Genomic DNA, 20,321 nt, shown 5'->3' with positions numbered 1-20,321 from the left:
CTGGATCTTCCCCAGAAAGAGTTCTAGTTGCTCCACAGCCCATCAACACTTGATACTGTCAATCTTTTTAGTATCAGCCGTGTGATTGGGGGTGAAACGGTATCTCACTGTGGTTTTAATTTTTATTTCCTGGATGACTAGTTTTCTTGACCATCTTTTCATGTTCATATTGGTCATTTGACTCCTTTTGCAAAGTGTCTCTATTGGCTTTTGCCTATTTGAAAAAATTGAATCTACTTTTTATTGAATTGTAAGAGTTCTTTACACTTTCTGGATACAAGCCCTTTCCCAGATATAGATGACTGATAGATAGGTGGATAGATAATTTTCTCCTACCCTGTGGATTGAGGTTTCATTTTCTTTTTTTTTTTTTTTTTTTAAAGGTTTCATTTTCTTAACAGTATATTTCAGAGAGCAGAAAAATTTAATTTTGACAAAGTCCAATTCATCAATTGTTTTCCTGTATGACTAATGCTTTTTGCATCCTGTGTAAGAAAATTTTGCCTGTGCCCATGTTGCAAGTATTTTGCCTTATGTTTTTATTCTAGGTGTTTTATGGTTTTATCTTTTATTTTTATGCCTATAATTCACATAGAATTAACTTTTTGTATGGGATAAGAAAGGGGTTGTAGTTCAATTTTTAAAATATGAATATCTACTTTTTCAGCCATGGTTGTTGAAAAGACTACCCTTTCCCCATTGAATGACCTTGGTATCTTTATCAAAAATTAATTACTCATAGAGGCATGAGTCTTTTTCTGGATTCTATTCTGTTCTGTTGATTTATATACCTATTCTTATGCCAGTGCCATACTGTGTTGATTACTGTAACTTTATAGTAAGTTTTACAATCAGGAAGTGCAAGCCCTTCAACTTTGTTTATGTTTTTCAAAATTGTCCTGGCTATTCTAGATCATTAGTATTTTCATATGAATTTCAGAATCTGCTTGTCAATTTCTAGCAAAAGAAATTGGGATTGTGCTTATCTATAAATGAGTTTGGGGAAATGGACATCCTAGCAGTCTGTGAATATCATATACATTTCTCCATGTATTTAGATATTTTTAACTTCTCTTGGCAATATTTTGTCATTGTCTACATAGAGGTCTTGTGCATATATTGTTAAAAGTATCCTTATTTTATGTTTTTGATGCTATTATTAATGGTATTTTAAAATTACTTTTTCAATATTCCTGCTAGAATATAAAAATATTATTTTCATACATTGATCTAGACACAATTATATCTTCAAAAAATGATAGCTTTACTTTTTCTTTCCCTGCTTGTCCTTCATTTCTTTTTCTTGTCTTTTTTCATTGCTAAGACTTCAGTACAACATTGAATAGATATAGGAACCAACATCTTTAGCTTGTTTCTGGTCTTAGGGAGAAAATGTTCGATATTTCAGTGTTAAATTTTGAGGTGATGATACAATTTTTCTCATTTATACTGCTGGAGTGGTCAGTTACATGCATTGATTTTCAAACGTTGCAACAACCTTGTATTTCCATCCCACTTGGTCATGGTGAATTGTCTTTTCTTATACATTGCCAGACTTCATCTGCTCATATTGTATTGTTGATATTTGCATTTATGTTCATGATGAATACTGGTCTGCAGGTTTCTTTTCCTGTAATGCCTTTGTCTGTGTATGGTATCAGGGTTATTTCAGGCTCATAAAAAGTAATAGAATGAAATAATTTTCTCTCTGTTTTCTAAGAGATTATATCAGATAGGTATTATTTAGTCCTTAAAATTTAATATTTATCAGTGAAACTATCTGAGCCCAGAGTTTTCTTTCAGGAAAGGTTTTAGATTATGAATTAAATTCCTTAAATATATAGAGTATTCATATGTGCAATTCCTTCTTGAGATGGTTTTTATTAGTTTTGTTCTAGAAACATTTCTATTCTATCTGAGATATGCATTTTATTGGCATAAAGGTATTCATTACATCCCCTTATTATCATTCTAATGTCTACATTCCCTTATTATCATTCTAATGCTACTTGCTCTTTCATTTCTGATATTGATCATTTGTGTTTTCTCTTCTTGATTAGCATTTCTAGGGCCTTATCAACTTCATAAATCTTTTCAAATAATGAGTTTTGGTTTTGTTAATTTTCTCTATTATCAATCTTTGTCTTCTATTTCATTGATTTCAGATTTTTTCTGATTATTTCCTTGTTTCTCCTTAACTTTGAGTTTAACTTGCTTTTCTTGTTCTAACTTCTTAATGTGGAAACTTAGATCATGATTTTGAACCTTTTTTCCTTTCTGACATAGGCTTTTAAAGCTATAAAATTCCCTCTCCATACTGCAGTAGCTGCATCCCAGAAATTTTGATGTCTGGTGTTTTCATATCATCCAGTTAGAAGTTACTTTCTAGTTTCATTTGTGATTTTCCCTTTGAGCCGTGTGTTCCTTAGATGTATTTTTAATTTCCAGATATCTGGGAAGATAATCTGGATATTTTATTACTGATCCCTGTTTAAATTCTATGGTAGTCAGAGAACATATCTTGTAAAATTTCAAACTTTGGACAATTTTTAAGACTTATTTAATCAACCAGCATAGGATCTGAGTTAGAGAACATTCTATGTGCACTTGAAAGAAAAGAATATGTATTCTATACAGTATAGTGTTTTGTACATATTGATTAGGTTAGAATAGTTGATAATGTTGGTAAAATCTTCTATCTCCTTACTGATTTTTTTAAAAACCTGATTTGTTCTATCAATATAGAAGGGAGTCTCAAATTTCATAGCACAACCCTGGAACTTTCTATTTCTCCTTTTATTTTTTATCACTTTTTCCTTCATGTATTTTAACATTCAGTCACTTAAGACAGCTATGCCTCCTGATGAGTTACCATTTTTATTCCTATTAGAACATGGCCTTCATGAGGTCAGGGGCTTCTGTACAGAACAGCGCCTGACACATAAGAGATATCTGTTAGACGAATGCACACCTACCTGATCTCATCCTCCCAACAGCCCCGTTAGATAGTTATCACCCCTTTTCATGGATGAGGAAGCTGACTTAGAGACAGTAAGTCACTTCTCCAAACCGCTTTCTAGGTAGCTACTCCCTGCTTCTCTTTCTTCTCTCCATCTCCCTTGGGTAAGCAGTAGTTGTGAAGACTGAGCAATGAGTGAGATTCATTTACAGCTCACAGAAGATGCAGTCTACCCTAAGTATTCCCTGCCTCCTCTATGTACCTCCAATCTCTACACAAGCATCAGGTGTGGCTGTTACTACTACTAGTGCTACTATTCATATTACTACCCAGTACTATGATTCCAAGCATACTCGTAGGAATCCCCAAGGTTCCTCACAGGTTCCCTAGGCACAAACATTAGGAAGATACTTTAGTCATCTGAACTCGTATCAAACTCCCTGGCATTGTATAAATTCACACGAAGGGTTTACCCTTTCAAAATGGTTGGAGGGTAAATAGAATGTGCATTGTGACCCCAGAGACCCTTGAACATCTCGGAATCCTCTCATCTCCAACCAGAGGCTGATGCGTTCTCTAGAGGCACTGAACTTCTGGGCCCTGTGAGGCTAGCAGCAACCTCTCTTTTGAGTAGGCTGGGGTTGGCCAAGGCCAAGTGCTCCTAGTCCCAGAGCTCTGGGTCTTCCCCTGTAAGGCACAGTGCCTGCAATTAGCACAAGCTTCTGGGAGCTCACTCCCAGAAAAAAGACTTCTTTGAATTCTGCTCCAAGCTTAGGGTCAGCTAATGCCATCTGTGGTGGCTGGTACAGGGTGGTAATCGGCTCTGAAGCCATCTCTTTGAGCCCTAGGGTAGATGCCAGTCTGCACCAGAGCAAGCAGAACTGCCAGTCTGCAGCCTGGCCAGGGATTGCTCTCAGGAAATAGAACACCCCCACCCCCTCTTTTCTTTTGTTTAAACTTAAACTGGGAAGATGCTGAGTTGCAGGGTTATGAGGAAGGGAGTATAGGACTGTTACAGTTTTCTATGCTGAGATTTTCATTTTCTAAAATTCCTGATCATGAAGAAAGCAATACAAGACTGATTTTTAAAAATAATCACTTCACATTCTTGTCAGAGAAATGGATTGCAAAGCAACAGTGATCTGACATTGCCTCCAAATGTTCCAGCCTCCGTCCTCCTTAGTGGCCTGACCTATCTCTGGTTGAGGCTGACTCTTCTATTTGTCCAACATGGGGCAATGCTGGCTATTTCTCTGTAGGAATCCAAGTGCTTGTTAGTAGAAGGTGGAGGGGTGTGTTGGGAACAGCTCCAGATGAGATGGGAACGCTTTGGGGTAAATCTTTTACGAATATTAGAGAGCAAGTCTCCCTCGTGTTGCAAGCCTCACAGTGATTTTATGGTAGCTTGGAAGAGAGGATTCCAGAGCATTCAAATTGCTTTTGAGAGGGCGGAAGCTGGGCTGTAGGTTTATCACTGGATAGGTGAGTTATCTTGAAGAAAAGGATCAAGTGGAAACCAGAAGGTCTGGCAAAACAAGCCTGACCCTTCAGTGGGGCCAGCCCTGGGAAATTCCGTGCAGTCACGCACCGTAGCCCAGAGACAGCACAAGCACCTTTCATAGAAGCCTACGAAATCCAGACAGAGCTCACTAGCCAGATTGACTTTCCTGTTCATTTGCAGGGTAGAGCAAACGGCGTTGACATTAAAAACATTCCATCTTCACTGATTTAAAGACAAGGAGTTCTGTTTACTTTCACCCTAAACAAAGAGGCTCCTTCTTGCTCAGTTGGAAGGAGCCATCCCTGAGTTGCTAAATATCACATAAATCTCATGATGTGACAGAAGCCCAGGCCTTCTGGAGCTCATCACCAACTTTTTGCAACCAAGACACCCAGTAATACTAATTATGCAAATACCCTGTTTTCCCCACATACTGAGTGGACTTGATAAGTTTTCTTTCAATAATTTGCTGAGACTCTGCAATGCTGTAAGTACTTTATAATCATTACTTAATTTAATCCTCACAATTGTCCTCTGTAGTGAGATAAAGAAAATTGTAGTCACTAAATTTCCACCTAGGAGGAGAATTGCATTTATTCAGAAATTGTGCCTTGAAAAATGCTTGGGTTAGAAGGTAGATCCCTGAACTCCCCAAGAGTGAGAACAGTGGACCTTCTGCAGGTGAAATTGGAGGAGAGGTAGATGAGAAAGAGGGAGAGCGAGAGTAAGAGAGCGAGCGAGAGTAAGAGAGAGAGCAAGAGTAAGGGAGCGAGCGAGCACAAGAGAACATAGAAGGCGCCTTCCACCACCACCACTCTTAATGCAAGTAGATTTCTGTTTTTCTTTTTAATTCAAAACTGTCAGGGGGCTGGGCTCTGTAGTCAGAGTCTTGTGATAAAAGCAGAGAGAGCGTTAGAGGACACAGGGGTGTGGTGGTCTGGAGAGCCCAAGGAGGTCAGATCTGGGAACATCCAGAGAGTGAGAGATGCTGAAGACACTACAGGGTCTGGAAGGTGTGTTTGGACCAAAATTTACCCAGTCTGTGAGGGGCATGGAGGCCCTGGAAAGGCTCTGACGCATGTCTATGGCAGACGTTTCCTGCTGTCATTGGTTACCTGCATTTTTGCACATCCTCTCTGTGTTTGGGTCTCCCCCACCTCAGGAGTTCATTTGTTACGGAGTTGGAAGTCCGAACTCATGTTCCTGGATTCCTCCCATGCATCTAGGTGCTGGTGTGGGGCCTGAGCTCAGCCAATCCGCAACACCTCCAGGAGTCTTCCTCTTAGATGCTGAGGCCACGGAGAAGGAAGCAGCCACAGAATCAGCCCTGGAGAGGGTGCCAGAGGCCGGCAGGTTCCAGCCATGTGGCGGCACAGCCTCACCGAGATAGTCTAGCAGTGTCATTCAAGTACAGTTGCTCTCTGAGAAGCCTCCAAACCCAGCTCTTTCACACATACCTAGGACAATTCCAAGGGCTACCTCATACCCTTTCCTAGGGTTCTGAAAGCCAGCCAGAGTGGGTGTGATCGGTAGCAATGAAGAGCCTTCTTTCACTGACATTCCACATTTTACAGATGGGGAAGCCAGGCTCCAGCAGTTACAAAACAAGGTCCCACGACCCCTAGACCCCACTTGCAAAGCTGAGATTGACGCAAGCTGATCTGACTCCAAAACCCAAGCTCTTCCCACTGTGACAAGGGAGGGGACAAATAAGAAAAGGAAGTTTGAGCTTTTCTGGGAAAGGAAAGAAATGAATACCTTGGCCTTTGTCCAAAAGGGGCCTGCAGAATAAATCCTATGTGGCAAGGCTGCTTAACCTCTGCTGGGACTCTGTCATGACGGTGATTCTTCACACAAGTTAAATGCCACAGTGAGGACAGCACAGGGGAAGAAAAGAGCTCACAGCAGACGCCGTCTCCAGCAAGGATCCACTGCAGGTGGTCGGTGAGTCCAGATGGCTCCCCCAGATGACACCGCTGGGTGGCAACCTAATTATTTTTCATTAAGTTTTAATTACAGAACATTTCAAACGTGTGCAAAATTAAAGAGAGTCATACAATGAACCTCATGTGTCCGAGACTCAACTTCAACAAGGATCAACCAATGCCCAATCGTGTTTTATCCATATCTCCACACACTTCCCCCTCCTTCAGGATTATTTCAAAGCTAATCCTAGATTTAATAATTCTAGATTTAATAATTTTATTCACTACAATTTCAGTATGTATGTTTAAAAGATAATAATATCATTTTTACACCTATAAATTAATAATAATTTTATAATAACATCATTTAGTCTGTGTTCATATTATTTTTTCTGGCTCATGCGTACTTTTAAAGTTCGGCTGAATCAGATCCCACTAGGTCTCATAAACTGCAGTTGCATGCTAGCAGGTGGTAGTTGATGTGTCTCTACAGTCCTTTAATCTATGGGCTCCTTCTCTCCATTTTTTCTCTTGCAGTATACCTGTTGGAAAAACGTTGTTTGCCTGATAGAGTTTTCCACAGTCTGGCTGATTCCATCCCCGTGGTGCCATTGAACACATTCCTCAGTGCTCCATTTTTTCCTGTAAACTGGTAGCTAGATCTAGAAGCGTGATCAGATTTAGTTAATTGTTGGGTGTCCCTGCTGTTGTTGTTTCGTAAGATTTCCAAAAGGAGTCTCATAATGCCTGGTGTCTCTTTTTTGGAGACGTTAACAGCCATTGGTGAGCATTGTACAGATAATGCATTCTCAGTGGGGACAAAATTACCCCCACAAGAAGAAGAGCATTGGTCATCAGGGGGCAAAAAGATCTTAATCTTTTAATGTATAAATCATATGTATATATACACACAGTGTGTAAACAGATATGTAGCATATCTGTGGTATTAAAATGTCATGGTTAGGTGATTAGAAATCAAATGCCTAAAAAGTTGAGAAACGCCATTCAGATCTGCTAACTCATTAAAGGTTGCACACACCCCTGAATGAACAGATGATGCCATGCCAGGGCATCGGCAGGCAGGACAATCATGGATCTAAGTGCCATGGTGAAATAACTCCTATGTTATCATTAATTCAGTAACAAGATGTTTGTATACATGGTAAGTACCCGGAAGTGGTAAGCAAACTTCATTGGTGGCAGTGATTTATTCACATTTTTATCCAAAAGCTGAATGAGTTTTTTCTTCTTTCATTAACTCTCTGGAATCCATTGACATCAGCAGCGTGGGATTGAAAGGTGTCCAGGTTGCCACTGTGGTCCCTCGTTCTCTCCCTCATGCCCCTCTGGCCAGGCACGTTCTCGGTCCTCAGAGGACAAACTTCCTGACCGAGCCAGCAATGGTCAGGAGTTTGCTGGGCCCTTTCCCCAACTCCCTTACTCAGGGCGCAGGCCTCAGGCACAGGGTACAGCCCTCCCCTTGCCACCACACCTCCCAACAGAGAAACTTTGGAGAAACATCGCTGTCTGTTCCCTGCTCCTTTGCCATGCCGAGCGAGCCAGAGGTGGCCAGATGTGAGTGGTGTGCAGGAGGGACAGTGCAGGATGTTGGGGGGGTTGGTGCAAGGCCCATACCTCCTGGCTGTAGGGCAGGAGTTGAGGGGTCCAGGAGGAAAGGAGGGCTGGGCACAATGAGGAACCAAGGTCAGAGAAATGAGCGTCATCCCTTAGGATTCTCGATGGACATGCCCATCCCCACAGGGCTGCAATGATCTATAAATTACAACGCCCTTTTATTCATGTTACCCAGCTCTTAACCTTCATGCTGTGAGCTAGGCATTGTCACTGTCCCCATTGTACAGACAAAAAAAAGGTTGAGGCACAGAAGTTAAACAACTTGTCCCAAATCACACAGACAGTTAGTGGTGATTTTTAAATTCTCTGTTAATTCCTCAAACAGCCCCATTTTACAGAGGAGGAAACTGAGCTCCGAGTGAGCAAACAGGGAGCTGGGATTTCACTTCGCCCTCTGGCTCCCTAGCTTTTGCACCTTGAGGGAAGCTACAGGCCCCTGGTCCTTCCAAAGACCCTGCTCTTGGTACTGTGTGCCACTCACTGCCTCTTGCACGGCAAGCTGCAAATGTCCCCTTCTCAACCAGTCTCTTTGTTTTTTTTGAGACGGAGTCTCGCTCTGTCACCCAGGCTGGAGTGCAGTGGTCGGATCTCAGCTCACTGCAAGCTCCGCCTCCCGGGTTCACGCCATTCTCCTGCCTCAGCCTCCCGAGTAGCCGGGACTACAGGCGCCCGCCACCTCGCCCGGCTAGTTTTTTTTTTTTTTTTTTTTTTTTCAGTAGAGACAGGGTTTCACTGTGTTCGCCAGGATGGTCTCGATCTCCTGACCTCGTGATCCGCCCATCTCGGCCTCCCAAAGTGCTGGGATTACAGGCTTGAGTCACTGTGCCCGGCACTCAACCAGTCTTTAATCTGACTAGGGAGAGTGAAGGACAAGGGCCTAGAGTTGAGAGTTGGGCTTAAAATGATGCAAGTATACCCAATAATCATCTCAGGGGAGGAGGCCAGGCTGAATCAAGCAGGACCACCAGGTCTGCAAGGCTGAACTCTTTCCTCTCCTTCCTTTATCAGCACAACCCTGACGACCACCCTCCACAGACCCGGACCTGCTCCTCTCCCATCCCCACTGCCCTATCCTCCTACCTCTCACACCCTTGCTCAAGTGCCCTGAGGTGGAGGTGGTGACTTCCATGATGGGAATGTTTGCTGAATTTCATCAGTTTTGTTTTATGGCAGCTGTAAAACCAGACAACAATCGCTAACAGGTTGAGCTGCCTTGTGTCTCTTGACCACTCCTGATCTGTGATCATAAAACTTGCCGGGAAAGACCCCAGGGGCGCTGGCTTCCCTGCTGCTGTGTGTGTGGCCAGTCCCTCGCACCTTGGAGGCAGCCAGTCTCTGTTCTAAGCTGGCTCAGTGACACCTAAGGAAGGGGTAGGTTCTGTTCTGATGGTTACCGTGCACTCTGACTCTGGCTGGATTAGGCTACATCTTTGTTGGGCTTTAAGCTAGAAAATTCTCTATGGAAACTGGGCTACACCGTTTCTTGTAATTGAATCAAAGGCTGACATGGGATAAAAGTGGCCAAATGTGGTGTTCTCAGCTAAAGGAAGAAAATTATGCCAGGGGCATGTTTGGGTCTAAGAATTCCTTACTCCTGGTAGAATTGTGCTTATTTTATGTCAGGGACTCTCCTAGGGACAAGGACACTAAAGAAGCAAGGCAGACAAAGGCCCTGCGTTACATTCTAGAAGATTCCATGTCAAAGTGAGACATACTTTGGGCATGGGCTATGAAGTAGGACTTCTTAGCGTATTTCCTTTAAGTTGCGTGCTTCCCAGTGAGTGAAACAGCTGTTCCTGCCCCGTTCGAGAAGTGTGCTGAAGTAGGGAAGGCCAGGCTTTGCAGATGGGCAGACCTGTGTTCTGCTGGCCCTACCACTCTTCAGCTGTGTGACTTAGGCAACTTCCTTAACTGCTCCGTGGTATCTTTTCCTACCTGTAAATTGGGGATAATGCCACTCTAATAGCAGGATTGCTATGAGGTCGAATGGGAGGACATAGGTAAGGAGCTCAGCCTGGGACCTGGCACACAGCACCCAGTAGGCGTACCATAACTGATCATTATTATTCTTTTGCTACTTGACAGACCTATTTTTTTTCTGCTGATTTGAAATGAGTGGCAGGGTTTTGAAGGAATGTCCATTAGATTAACGGGGTTGGAAAATTTGGAGAGCTGGGAGTTTTCCTTTTTCAATGATAGGGTAAAATCTGGAACTTGAGGAGTTACGTTGACCCATCAGGTAACGATTCAGCCTACCGTCCAGGGTACAGCTTCAGCCAGGGAGGGCAGGGACGGTGATCATGGGGATGCCTGGCTCTCCTCACTTTTGCCAGCACTTCTACTCCATCACACTCCTCTCCTCTGATCCCAACATGGTCCTGGAATTTTTTCCCATGCAGTTCAATCAATCAGTCTTGCCTGAGGGCTGAAGCTGTCTGCCACCTCTAACCTGGATTATCAGAGTGGCAAGAAATCCGCTAGTTCTTTTTCATTTTTAAGTACTATGTTTTAAAGTGCAGCTTCACAGAGTCCTGGAATTTAAACAATGTGAACATTTCACGGGACTGTGAGGTGTACATGAAATTATGTGTTGCGTATCAGTAGGCATTTGCATTTATACAACTATTCTTGCACGGATAGCCACTTCCCTACACCTATTTTTATATGATTACCTTAATAGTAGACCCCAAAACACTCTCCAACTCTCCTTTAACCCAATATTCAGAAGGGATATGTTACTTATAAAAGATTAGAATTTATTGATTTTATGCATGACTTTTTCTAAGCTTTGCTGGTCATGCTGTTTAATAACTTCACTGTTATGTTTTTTGTTTTGTTTGCTTTTAAATTAACCCAGGAAGGCCAATGATTTCTCAAATACAAGCAATTTCAACTAGTTTCAGCCTGTAAACAATTACCATGATGTACTAAGTGGAATAGTTCTTACCAGGACACAGTGTGAACAGCATGCTATAAATTCTTCAGACCTCAGCAGGTCATATAACCATGGAACCTTGGAGACTCTCGATCCATCTTAACCTTCCTGCCTGCAAAAGACTGGTCAGATTGGCTCTGTCTCTTACTTTCTCAAGAATCTTTCATTGCTCCTATTCTTTGTAATTTAAAGTTCAAGCTTGGCATATGCTGTGATTTGAATGTTTTTGTCCCCTTCAAAAATTCATGTCCTGAAAACTTAATCCCCAATGCAACAGTGTTGTGTGGTGGGCCTTTTGGGGAGATGGCCACGCCGTAAGGGCTCTGCCTTCATGAAGGAATTAGTGCTGTTATAAAAGAACTTGCGGGCACGGGTCACTCTCTTTGCTCTTCTTCCATGTGAGGACACAGCATTAGTCCCTCTAGCTCTTCCACCTCCACCATGTGAGGATGAAGTAAGAAGGTCCTCACCAGAAGCCTCTGCCTTGATCTTGAACTTGCCAGCCTCCAGAACTGTGAGAAGTGTGTTTCTGTTCTTTATAAATCACCCAGTCTCAGATATTTTGTTATAGCAGCACAGACTATGACAGTGTGCCAAGGCTCATCAGAATCTGCCTTCCATCCACCTTCTCAGCCTCCTCTTTTGATCCTCTTTTCCCAGGCTGATACTCACATCTCCTGACTGCTCTGGCCGAGAATCTGCTACATTCTTTGTGCTTTGGTGTCCTTGTGTCTTGTGCCTCAGCCCGGAATGCCCTTCTTTCTTTCTCACCTGCAGTGAACTCCTGCTCACCCTTCAAGATCAATGGAACACATAGCTTTTTCTCTGAAGCCTTTCCCGACCAGCCCTGGGCAGTTAGTTGTTCCCTTCCTGGAGGTCCCAGTAGGATCTAGAGTCACTGCCTTCTCCTGGAAAGACCTTTCACATGGTGCCAGAGATGGTAGTCAACATGCTTGAATCCGGAAAGATTTTGCCAACCTCTAGTACTGCACTAATGCATTTAACTAACACAGATATGGAGACACTGTGTTCATGCCAGAGTATCTGTTATATCCAAATAAGGATGGCTAAGTCAATGGATCCTCCATCAGAATAATATTGTTAGAATTATACCAATGCTGCCAATCATCTTCCCTGATTTTATTAAACAAATCCAAATGTTATTTTCTTATTCTCATGATTTTTTTTTTTTTGAGACAGAGTCTCACTCTGTCGCCCAGGTTGGAGTGCAGTGGCGTGATCTCCACTCACTGCAAGCTCCGCACCCCCGGTTCACGCCATTCTCCTGCCTCAGCCTCCTGTGGAGCTGGGACTACAGGCGCCCGCCACCGTGCCCGGCTAATTTTTTGTATTTTTTAGTAGAGACGGGGTTTCACAGTGTTAGCCAGGATGGTCTTGATCTCCTGGCCTTGTGATCCCAAAGTGCTGGGATTACACTCATGATTTTTTAAAGGTGGACTTTTAAAAAAACTTTCACTTAAAGGATAGGGATGAGAAGAGGGGTGGAGAATGTTTTAGGAGAGTGTTGGAATTGCAGGACATGGGTAATTGCCCTAGTCTTCCACAAAGATGCTGTGGCAAAGAGTGGACATGAAGCCTTCAGGTCAGATACTAGATTTGTTCAATGTTGCTATATTTAGATAACTTTTTGAGAAAGCAACTGTGGCAAATATTATTGGTTGCCTCCTGACAGTTATTCTCCCTTCTCATTTTCTCATAGAATCCCAATTTTCAGAAAGAGGAGCTGGCAATGTGCTCAACCCAGAGGATCAGCTGTAATTTATCTAAATAAATCATGGCAACCACTGTGTGCCAGTGATCACCCTAGGCATGGGGAGGTGAATCACTTCTGGCCAATATAATGTAAGTGAAATACACTGGGCAGGGAAGGGGCTTTGGCAACAATTCTCCCTACATGATGAGAAAGGAGATTGGTCAAACTTTGGGTGTCGTCATGTGAATAACCAATGCTTAGAGCCCCAGTGGTGATTCTGTGATCAAGGTGGGGAGCAGCTCCCATCCTCTGAGGTTGGAAAAATGGGAAAATTGGACCTGAGTCTTTGAAAAAAGTCATGATGGAACTAAGCCTGGGCCACCCGCTCTAGGACAGGACTTCTTGTTAATAAATAAAAATATGTCTTTTTGTTTTAGGCCACTGATAGGTGAATTTTCTGCTGCTTGCAACCAGACGCCTTCCAACTAAATCAGTGGCTAAAGTTTTGGGGAGATTGCTATGGTTTGAATGTGTCTCCCAAATTTCAAGTGTTGGTAACTTAATCTCCAAATTCATATGTTGATGCTTTTTGGAGGTGGGGCCTTTGAGGATGTAATTAAAATTAGGTAAGTTCATCTGGGCAGGACCTCCATGACTTATAAAGTCATAGCTTTATAAGAAGAGAAAAAGAGATCCTCCACCATGGGATGATTCAGCAAGAAGGGCCTCACCAGATGCCAGCACCTTGATATAGGACTTCCCAGCTCCAGAACTGTAAAAGTTACCTGACCTGTAACATTCTGTTATAGCAGCAGAAAATTGACCAAGACGGTAATCCGGGTGCAGGTGGGAGATTCTTTGAAAAAGAATTAAAGATATTGGTGATCTCAGATCTACACCAATGTACTGAGTCCAGAAAGAGAGGACATTTGCATGTAGACTCCTAGAAGAGAGATAGCCTTGATGAAAGGAATCCAAGTGGTGAGGTGAGACATGTGGCTCTTTGGGAACTGGGGGATATTAAGGAGTATATGACTCAGTAGGAATCTTAACAGTTGCCTGAATGATTGAAAAGGACTCAGGGTGGGAAGGTTTTTTGGACTCTCAGTGATCCCACATTCAAAATCCCTAAATAGTACCTGTGACATTTACAAGACATGTCTGAGTGAAGAGAGCAGCCTCCTTGCAGGAGAAGGGTGGGGGTGGCAGGTCAGGGTGGCAGCAAAGGGAGGGATGTTGCTGGGCTAGTGTGAGCTATGCCAGAGGAAATGGATGAAGAACTGAAGGCACAGCGTAATGCATTAAAATAATTATGGGAAACCCAAGTTGGCAGTAAGAACCATCAACAATTGTGCGGTTCCCAGGGGGACTATGAGGAATAATGTTGTATAAATGAGAATTTGTATCATATGTGTAGAGTGTGTGTGTGTGTGTGTGTGTGTGTGTGTTTGTAAACAAGAGCTGGGAATGCCATTCAGGCTGTATCACTGTAACGTGAATTGGAGACCTCTCCTAGTTTGGGGAGTTATATATTTGGAATTTTTACTTGGACAGGGAAAAAGTCCCCGGGGGTTGGTGGTGATGTCCCAAATAGTCTACTCAGCTCCATCAGGAAATGTTTCCCAGTCAAGCCTCTCCCATCTGGCCCAGACTGGGATGCGGGAGTCACAGCTTCTTTATACCTTATCTTACACCCAGCCCCTGTATTTATATGTTTATATGTTGTCTCTGTAAAATGCTGTCAGCCCTTCAAGTGCATGAGCTTTGAGAATATAATCTCTAACACAGTACAGGAGCACCTACTTAGCAGTCAGTAAGCACTGCCAGAATGAACAAGAACCACAGTAAATGTAACACCCATTGCAAGAATAGATAGAAGTATGGAAGGTTGACTTTGAAATCCTTTATAACATTGGTGCCTTGGTTAGGGATGTAAGTAAAATGCCTCTAATGTGTCTCTTGAGTTGATGTTTGCATTATTGGATTGTGGTTGTGGGCACAGTGGAAGAAATGTGTTTTTACCTCCCTTTAGGCCACTTCCCCAGGGACAGTTGCCTGGATCAATCTTGGCTACTCAGGTTGCTGATGGAGGGTTTCTGTCACTTGATCATCACATCAGCTAAGGGTTAAATAGTATATATAAGGTAAGACAAAACAAAACAAAGCAAAATTTAAAAACCCACATCACATTTGTTTTGGACCTCCGCAAGATCTGCATGTATTATTAGGAGGTCTTCGTGCCCTTTTAGATCTCTGATAGGAAAAGGGTGCCCTTTTGGTCTCCTGCCCTGACTAAACGTAATTGGCTGCAGACATCTGCCACACAGATGTCCTGCCTCCACTTAGGAAGGGAGAGTGACACTCTGGGAGGGTGGGAGAGCTCTCACGGGAATTTTTTCCCTTTCTTTATCTAAAACAAGGTTCCCTGCCTCTCTGCTTCCAACTGTGGACTCCAGATACAGAAATGGAATGGCAGTTAAAGGACCCACACAGGTACCTCCCTGCATGTGCATTGAGGGAAAAATTAAAAGATGCAAAAAAAAAAAAAAAAAAAAAAAAAAGAAGAAGACATGGACAGAAGACAAGGACTGAAATGCTTATCTCCCTGATCTCATACAAGATGAAATTTCTCCAACAAGCAATGCACTGATTTTTTTTTCTACCAACAGATAAGATAAACCAGATTCATGTTTTGCAACTACTTCATGGCAAGACTTACGGGGCTGACTGCAGTTGACACATACCAATAGGGGGAGAAATCTGAAGACACGTTCTGTGCAGTGGTGGTACCCAGGGGCTCTGGCCAGAGGCAGTCACAGGAAGATGCCTAGGGGCCCGTGGAGTGATCTGCCCTGCATTGTCACCTGACAGCTGGTGTGCAAAGGAGATAACACTGTTTTCAATGTGTTTGTAACCTTGCATTAAAAAATTGGAGAGATGTCACTTTCTTCTCACCCTCTCCCAGACCAATCATCTGTCATGAATTCAATATGAGGCAAAAGTGAGGTGATCACAGGGACAAACTACTGATAGACCATTTGGGAGAGGAATCTACCCAGTTTGTATCCATCGGACTATCCCAGGTGGGGGAGCTGACTGGAGAGGGAGCCAGCATTTGTTGACTGTAATCTCTGAGCTAGGGTCGCAATTACATCTTCTGCATCTTTGTGTGCATAGTACCAAGCACAGAATTATCCAGAGTAGACACTCAACAATTGTTTGTTGGAAGAGTCATTGTTGCTTTTGCTTCCAAGCCCCTCACAAATTTCCACACAGTGCAGTTGAGCTCGCACAGTCAGTGAACAGCTTACATCTGATGAATAGGGGCTGATAGTCCGAGGAAGCCTGCCTCCTTGCAGAGAAAGTTTGAGGTGGGTTACTGAGACAGGCTGGATTCATGGGGAGAATTGTCTCATGATCCAAGATAGCCAGGAAGCAAAGCGGGTATTCCTCTGAATTTTGTAGGCCAGGTGTGTCATGTGTCTGAAATTTCAGCCCCTTTATCTCTATACCCATCATTTTGGTAAAACTATGTGTCCAATCTGAAATTCACCAACAGGACAGGGCCTAGAACTGAAGTCCCAAGAGGAAAACCAGGCAAAGCTGAGACACAAACCTGAACTTTTGAACTTGTCAATCTACTGAGTCAACCAACTCTGGGTCTCCCATGTCTGGACTTCTTCATGGGTGATAACCTATCTTCCCTGTCTTCCTTGTTGTTTTTGCCACAAGGTGTTCTGGTTCTTGTAACCAAACGCATCCCATCTGACTCATTGGGCACCTGACTCCAGGTGTGTAAAACAGGCCCAGACAGCTTGTCTTTGCCTCCATTGGCGTGTGGTGGACAATTGTAAATTTCCTTGTAATGTGTATTAGTCCGTTCTTACACTGTTACAAAGAACTGCTCAAGACTGGATAATTTATAAAGGAAAGAGGTTTAATTGGCTAACAGTTCTGCACAGCTTCGGAAACCTCAGGAAACTTATAATCATAGCAGAAGGGAAAGGAGAAGCAGGCACCTTCTTCATAGGGCGGCAGGACAGAGTGAGAACAAGCAGGGGAAAATGCCAGATGCTTATAAAACATCAGATCTCATGAGAACTCACTCATTATCATGAGGGCAGCATGGTGGTAACCACTCCCATGATTCAATTACCTCCCACAGGGTCCCTTCCACGACACATGGGGATTATGAGAACTACAATTCAAGATGAGATTTGGGTGGGGACACAACCAAATGATATCATAAGGCATTTTCTCCAATCAAATATCCTGGAAACCCCATGTTTATGGTATTCCATTATGGCAGTCTGAACGGAGTAAGGCAGCTACTACCAAAGGACAGAAAATCACAAGTGCTGGAGAGGACGTGGAGAAACTGGGATCCTTCTGCACTGTTGATGGCAATGTCACACACAGTCTCTGTGGCAAACAATATGGTGCTTCCACAAAAAATTCAACATAGAATTATCATGGGATCCGACAGCTCCACTTTTGAGTATACACCCACAAGAACTGAAAGCAGGGATTCAAACAGGTATCCGTACATCTGTGTTCATAGCAGCATTGCTCACGATAGACAACAGCTGGAAGCCACACAAGTGTCCATTGACAGATGAATGAATAAACCAAATGTGGTCCATATGTATAATGGGATATTATTTAGCCCTAAAAAGGAGGGAAATCTCGTCCCATGATACAACATGGATGAACCTTGAGGATGTTATGCTAAGTGAAATAATCCAGACACAAAAAGACAAACACTGTACGATTCCACTTACATGAGGTTCCTAGAGTAGACAACTTCACAGAGACTGAAGTAGAATGGTGGCTGAGGGGAGGAAGGAGTGGGGAGTTGGTGTTCAATGGGTACAGAGCGTCAATTTTGCAAGACATGAAGCTTTCTGGATATGGTGTATGCAATTTAAATATATTTAATATGATTGGACTGTAAATTCAAGTGGTTAAGATGGTAAATTTTATGTGTATTCTACTGCAACTTAAAAATGAGGTTATTAACAATTTTATTTTAATTTTCAAAAGAAAAATGGAAGAAACAAAAGATGGGTACATCAAATGTTTCTGCATGATCATGAACAACGCAAAAAATCTGTAAAAAGGTAAATTTTCCCTAAGCAAAATAGAATGTTTGTGTGCTGAGATGGGGTGAGGACATTTAAACGCAGCTCAATAGCTGAGTCTGTGTTGGACATGTGGGGCTGAGTCTTAGGCAAGAGTCCAGGGCAGGAGGCACAGAGCTGAACTCCACAAGAGCTGTGAGAATCGCTCAGGGGGACATGGAGGGCAGTGGTCCTCACCCAGGGCACGTTTGGCAATGTCTGAGACACTGCTGCCTGTCACAATCTGGGGAGGGAGAATGCTACCGGCACCCAGTGGGGAGTTCAGGGGTGACTAAACATCCCACAGTGCACGGGACAGTCCCCACGACTAATGCCCCAAATGTCAGCAGTGCCGACTTGGGACCCGCAGCCTGGATGTTCTGTGCCAGGTGCCCGCACTGCTCCTGGGCTGCTGACTTCCGCCGAGTTCCCCTGTGCTCTGCACGGCCTGTTCCCTCTGCAACCCTTCCTCTCTGGGGTGAAAACGAAGGAGCGCGCTTGTGCAGTTAGGAAGGAGAAGACAAAACAAGGCTTTGTGAACCTGTTGTGACAATGCACTTTTACATATGGTACTATGGTTTCTGGCGTGTACTATCACAGGCCTCAGTATACAGTCAGGTGCATCTCTATCATAAATAAGATAGCACCAGTATGATAGTAGCTAGCCCCATGCAAGCACTAGAGATGTGTCTGGAGCAACGGAGGAGCTAAGTTCTCAATTTCATTTCATAGCAGTTAATTTGAATAACAACTGGTGGCCAGCAACTACTGTACTGGACTTTGCAGGACTAGCATGAGAGAAGAGGAGGGACAAGGAGCATAGGTCATTCTATGAGAGGAGATCACTGACAATCTGTCACACCTAAGAGGACCATCTGCAGGTTACCATTGAGCCAGGCGGGTCACAGGGTTTCTGCCTCTATTTCCCCTCGTTGTCCACTGTGCCTGTTTCCAGAAGGGCCCCAAACAGAAGTTAATAAGTATCGGAGGAGCTCCCTCCCTGTCTTCCTCCCTCCTCCCTCCCTTTTTCCCCGGCAGCCAGCTGTGTGCCAGGCATCTTCTTAGACACAGGAGCTCCGAGAGGATTAAGACATGGTCATCACCCCCTTATGTGGACTGGTTTGCTCTGGGCCGTGGGGAGAAGTGAAAGCTCATTTATTTCCTTGCTGGGCAAGTGGGGCAGAGCCCAATGAGATGACCTCTGATTACTGCTGCTGCAGCTCCCTCCAGCCATAATTTAGGCAGCTGATAATGAGGGCTTTGTTTGCGGCTGGAAGGAGAGAAGGAAGAGTCTGACAGACAAAGGTCCAGGAGAGACAAGGACTTCAGAAAGGGAAATGGAGGCCAGGGTTTGAGTCTATACCACAACCAATTTCAGACACCACGTTTGATCTACACACAGGAAAGAGGCGTGGGCCAGTGGAGAAGGCACTCACTGTCAAGTCCAGGCCAAACTGGCAGCTTGGGACACTCAGTGGTAGAGGGGCCCTGCCCTCAGCCTGTGCACACTTCTCACCCCATCCACGCCCACCCATTCTGCCTGGGACCCTGGGGGGACGCGCCTCGCAGGGCTGTGTGCTCTTGGTGCAGCAGTGTTTCCAGGAGGTCAGATCTTGCCCTGCGCCGCAGCCTGCGGGCCGTGGATCCCAGCCTACAGCTGAGGTGGCTCCAGGGGCTGGCTTCAAGGCAGAGCCCATCTGGGAAACAGGAGTGGGGCTGGGAGAAATGGGTGCCAGGCAAGTATCGACTTTGTTCCACCCTGGGCTTCTGAGGCCTGAGGACACTGCATTAGCTTGGACTCTTACTATACTGAACAGCCACTTCCACGGAGATGACTTGTTTGCTTCAGGAAGAGTGGGACCGTGTCTGCCACCTGGGCAGTCCTTCCACAGGTATCGCGTCGCTGAGCATAGAGCAGGTGCTGTGGAGGTTCCAGGGACCTCTCAGAAGCTGGGTCCTGTTACCGGCAGGTGATCTGAGCATGGTGAGCCTGCCACCTGAAGGTGACTTGGACGTCATTGACACCGGGTTGTGAAGAGCGTCATGACTTGCCTTTGCAAGAGATTTGCTCTCCTAATCTTGTTTTGCCAGAATGCCACCTGAGTTAGCATTTCCCGCACACACGCACCCCTTCTCTTAATACACTGTGGGTGAGCTGTGAATAAGCAATGAGGAAGGAGACACCATTGGGACTAAACACTTTCCAGGATAATCTCCCATTGGAAATTAAAGGAGGAACTTATTCCACTGCTACCCTTATTTTGCAGGATGGGCATCTGGGGTACAATATAATTTTATGCCCATTCCAGTTCAAAGCTTTTCCTCAGATTTTTTTTTTTCCAAAGGAAAACTGGAAACCGTGTTTTTCTTGGTCTGGATGCCTCTCTACCCTCAGAGGACTGGCATAACTGGCAGGGCGTGAGGGACAGCTGCAAAAGGTACAGTATTATTGCCGGTGGAGGGTGCCCAGGTTCTTGGCGTCTTGAACAAAGAATTGGACATAATGCACAAACAAAGCAAGGAAGGAATGAA

The 20,321-nt window shown here is 44.0% G+C and overlaps 3 protein-coding genes across 14 annotated transcripts in view; 1 reads left to right on the top strand and 2 right to left on the bottom strand.

Moving 5' to 3' along the window:
• Nucleotides 1-20,321, top strand: part of LOC126952529 (tubulin beta-2A chain) — a 759,189-nt gene that overhangs the window by 225,944 nt on the left and 512,924 nt on the right. Inside the window, exon 1 of one of the 11 annotated variants that reach the window (XM_050787240.1) lies at nt 15,494-15,503. The exons of the other annotated variants lie outside the window; for them this stretch is intronic. The gene's annotated coding sequence lies outside the window, so the exon portion shown is untranslated. Of the gene's footprint in view, nt 1-15,493; nt 15,504-20,321 lie in introns of those variants that run through there. 11 annotated transcript variants of the gene reach the window in all.
• Nucleotides 1-20,321, bottom strand: part of PRPF4B (pre-mRNA processing factor 4B) — a 908,191-nt gene that overhangs the window by 398,664 nt on the left and 489,206 nt on the right. The gene's annotated exons all lie outside the window — the stretch shown is intronic.
• FAM50B (family with sequence similarity 50 member B) overlaps nt 1-20,321 on the bottom strand; it is a 667,415-nt gene that overhangs the window by 171,083 nt on the left and 476,011 nt on the right. The gene's annotated exons all lie outside the window — the stretch shown is intronic.

The sequence above is a fragment of the Macaca thibetana genome, chromosome 4, assembly GCF_024542745.1.
Source record: "Macaca thibetana thibetana isolate TM-01 chromosome 4, ASM2454274v1, whole genome shotgun sequence".
Lineage (NCBI taxonomy): Eukaryota > Metazoa > Chordata > Mammalia > Primates > Cercopithecidae > Macaca > Macaca thibetana.
This window is presented reverse-complemented; position numbering and strand designations above follow the sequence as displayed.